The following is a 4537-nucleotide window of genomic DNA, read 5'->3' as shown; positions in this document are numbered from 1 at the left end:
CTTCCTGACAGCCTGCCCTACGGATTTCAGACTTACCTAGTCAGCCCCCACAATTCCATAAGCCAGTTCCTTGCGATATATAGACCTAGATAGAGAGATGTAGGTGCAGGTACAGATACAGGTGGGGGTGTGCATGCAGGCACACACGTGGACGTGGACGTGGACATGGACGTGGACAAGGACATAGGCGTAGGCACTTCCTGCTGGTTCTGTTTGCCTTTGGTGGAGCGCTAATTTACACAGACCTGGATCCAGCCAACAGCCACCGAGTGAGCTTGGGCGTGGATCCCCCCCAGTCAAGATTTCAGATGAGACACAAGCCACCACCTTGACTGCAGCCTTGTGAGAGACACTGAGCCAGAGGCACTCAGCCAAGCTGTATCTGGATTCTTAGAGAAACTGTGACATAGTAAATGTTTATACTGTGTTCTCAAGGGCACCTAGCTAAGAGGCCAGGAGGAAGGGGCACTTTTCTACTTTATGCAAAGGTAGTCCTATGGGATGGCAATAGCCCTGAGTCGAGGATAAGGAAAGGGTGGTTCTCTTCACCTTACTAAAGAAAAATAAAGTTCACGGAGACCTAGTCTCAGAGAGATGAAGCATCTTGCCCAAAGAAGAGAGCTAGAACTAAAACCAGAAGTCACGTTCCAGGCTAGGTTTTTCTAGTAAGCTATTTGCCACCTGGATTGCTAGTCCAATATCCTTACTCTGCCCTGTGGCACCCGTCGTCCCCACTGTAGCGCCCCTGCAACAGCCTCCCTGCTTTCTCACACAACAGGGTGAAAATCTTGTCCATGTTCTGCTTCAGACCATGGGTCCGTCTTTTTTTTATTTTTTTTTTCTCCTCAAAAAATCTCTGATTCCTTTCACAGGGAAGTTGTATTAGAAACCACAATCTGGATGTCATTGCTTCTTGGCCTTTTTGATGGACCGAACTAGTAAATAATTTTTAAGAGAAAGAAAATCATAAGACCATTCTGATGTATCCCATTCAAATTCAGTATTAGAAGGTTTTCATTTATCTTCTTTGATATTACACTTGCATCTCTTTTATACTAGAGATCTTGATTTCTAATGACAGTCCAATAATTATGTATTTGTTTTACGTTAATTACACAATAGTCTCCTATAAACAGTATTAATATTACTATTAAAGTAAGAGTACTAAATGGAGTTTAAGAATTATTTGCCCTCCTATTAATCTTTATAAGACCTTTTCCTAGAGATGTAGATTCAAAATATTGTGTTTAATGTCACACCAAGGAAGTATTTTTTCTGTGTGGTTCTGCTTCACCTTGATCGGGGTAGGGTCAATTGTTTCAGTTTTTAGGAATTGCTTTTTATCTTACTTTTATTTCATTTGTTAAACTATGTAAAACATATGCATGGTTCCAAAATAAAACTCTATACTAAATATATTCATGGAACTCTTCTCTCCACCCTGTCTCCTCCACCACTATCTTTGGATGACCACCAATATTAGTTTTGTGTATTCTTCTAACCTTTCTTTTTGAAAACGTAAGTAAATATCTGTATCTACACGAGGAGTAGCATGCCATAAACATCATTCTACACCTTGTGTTTCTCACTTGTTCCCAAAACTTGGCATCTGTGCACCAGTGCCAAATTGAATCTCAGAGACAGAGTTTTGGGTGAAGTAGTAAAGAATAGCTTTATTGCTTTGCCAGGAAAACAGTTTTGCTCGTGCCTCTCAAAACTGTGTGTCCCAACCCAGAAGGATTTGGTGAGGAGTTTTATAGCAATGGTTCAAGGGCAGAGTCGCTGATAAGGATCAGTGTGTGTGCAGGGTGTGCACTCCTTTAATCTGGCTTCAGGTGATCTCCTGATGAGCTTCAAGGTAATCAAACTGTGTCCTTCTCTCTGGAACATCGTCCATTTGGTGGGGGCTTTAGTTTTGCAAAAGAGCTCAAAGATATTGTTATGTGTATCCCTTGAGACAAAACCAGGCCCTGCCCCAAGGCTGCACTATTGTTTCTTGGCTGCTTCTCCCTGGTCTCTACATCCCTTCCCTTCCCTGATTAGCAACTGTTTGAATCTGCCCTTTGGGACTCAGGGAAGGTCACGGAGGCTGGAGTCTATTCCCTACAAACAAGAAATGGAAGACACAGAAAAGCGTCTGTGCCCAGGAGCTCCACAGGGTCCTGTGTGGTTTCACACCTAACAACACATCCTGAGAACAACCTGTATCTGAACAGAGAAAACTTCTCCGCTCCTTCTCATGTCTTCAGAGTGATTTGTTATGTGGCTGTACTCTGCTTTATGCAACAGAGCATTTTGACGGACATCTAGACTGCTTCCAGTCTTGGGTAATTCATCACTGATTCTCATCAGATAGGTCCAGGATAAATGAAGAGGAACGTCACTCTCCACCACCTCTCAGTACAGAGGCTGAAACGGAACTTTAGCCTAGGTGCCAAGTTTCTTGTTCATAACCAGTGAATTGTTGGCCTCCACTCCACACACACACAATCTGTACCCAGATTGGTTAAGACAGAAAAGGAACGTGACTGCCCCCACCACCTCACCTTTGGGACATGCCGTTACTCCCTCCATCCAGGGTTCCTCTCCCCACCTGCTGCTGAAAGGCTCTTGCCAAGTTCCCATGATGCCCCTGCTGCTTGATCTAGTTGACCAGACTCAGGTCATCTTCTCCATGAACTTCAGCCACATTTGCTCAGCTGGCCACATTCTCACTCCTTTTGCTCCCTCTCCTTGGCCTCTGTGGTCTCCTCCCAGCCCTCTGGATGTTCCTCTTTTCCATTCTTTTTTAAATTAATTAATTAATTAATTTATTTATTTATTTATTTATTTATTGGCTGCATTGGGACTTCGTTGCTGCACGCAGGCTTCCTCTAGTTGCAGCGAGCAGGGGCTACTCTTCATTGTGGTGCGCGAGCTCCTCATTGTGGTGGCTTCTTGTTGTAGAGCACGGGCTCTAGGCACGTGGGCTTCAGTAGTTGTTGCACACAGGCTCAATAGTTGTGGCTCACGGGCTTAACAGTTGTGGCTCACGGGCTTAGTTGCTCCTCAGCATGTGGGATCGAACCTGTGTCCCCTGCATTGGTGGGCAGATTCTTAATCACTGTGCTGCCTAGGAAGTTCCTCTTTTCCTTCTTGCTCTGCGAGTTCCTCTGGGTTCTTAACCACACCTTCTTCTTATCTGACAGTTCTTGGTGATTTTCATTCATGCTTCCTGCTTCTGTTATGCTCCAGACCCCTAGATTTAGGTCTCCAGCCCGGATGTTTCTCCTGGGCTCTCAGACAGCTCCACATGGATGGCCCCATCCATTACAAACTCTCTGTGTCCAAACTGAGGAAGTAAAATTTATATGTTAAGCCAGAACAAGAAAAAAGTTAAAGGTAAAATTCTCTCTGTGTCCATTTGGGCCTCCTCTCTCTGTAACGAGCTGTGGCATCAGCATTACACATTAACCTGAGCTGCTCAAAGACAGGAGCACATGTTGCCAATGTTTTCCTTTCTTCTGACGTTAGCCATGTGACTTCTTAAACAATAGCCTTCTTTCCCAGCTCTTTAGGGGGTTTACGATGACATCACTCGCTTCATGCATGCTTAGCTGGACTGTGTATCCCTGAGGACCTTTATGCAAAACCTCAGTATGCCATCCTGACGCACAATCCTTTGTCTCAAAAGTGTGCCTGACCGTGCCTTGGACTTCTATCAAGCGGAACAGTCCTCAGAGTTTCCTGAGAATCTGCTTCCTGGGTCCTAATCCTCAGTTTGGCTCTAATAAAATCCCCTTTGTTTTCTCCTTACCTTGATAGTTAATTGAATTTTCATCGACAACACCTGCATTCAATGTCTTCTCTCCCCAAATGCCAGTCCTCCTTTTGTGTTTTCTATCCCAGAAAATAGAACCTCTATCTGCCAAGTTACCAGGCCTGAAACCCTGGGTATCATCGTATTCTCTCCTGCTCTTGTACCCCATATTTAATTAATCACCAGGTTCCATACATCTCACTCCTTAAATATTTCCCTGCGATTCTCCCCATGGCTTTGGCCACTTCCTCTTGCATAGGTTACTATCATGGAATTCCTTGCTTCCAGTTTTACCTGCCTTTAACCCAACATATACAGAAGAGCCGGAGCAAGATTTTGTTTGTTTATAGAATTTTTTTAAATTAACAGCCTAGAGTTTATATATTTGGCCCTTAGTTCTTCCATAGTATTTTTCATCAGAAGAAGGATATTTTATTTTATTATTTTATTTCATTTTATTTTTGGCCTCACCAAGCAGCAACCAAGCAGCATGTGGGATCTTAGTACCCCAACCAGGGGTTGAACCAAGTCCCCTGCATTGGAAGCACGGAGTCTTAACCACTGGACCTCCAGGGAAGTCCCCCATATGATTTTTTTTAATTAATTAATTTATTTATTGGCTGCATTGGGTCTTCATTGCTGTGCACGGTCCTTTTCTAGTTGCAGTGAGCGAGGACTACTCTTCGTTGTAGTGCCTGGGCTTCTCATTGCGGAGGCTTCTCTTATTGTAGAGCAAGG

Source organism: Hippopotamus amphibius, chromosome 10 (genome assembly GCF_030028045.1).
Source record: "Hippopotamus amphibius kiboko isolate mHipAmp2 chromosome 10, mHipAmp2.hap2, whole genome shotgun sequence".
NCBI lineage: Eukaryota > Metazoa > Chordata > Mammalia > Artiodactyla > Hippopotamidae > Hippopotamus > Hippopotamus amphibius.
This window is presented reverse-complemented; position numbering follows the sequence as displayed.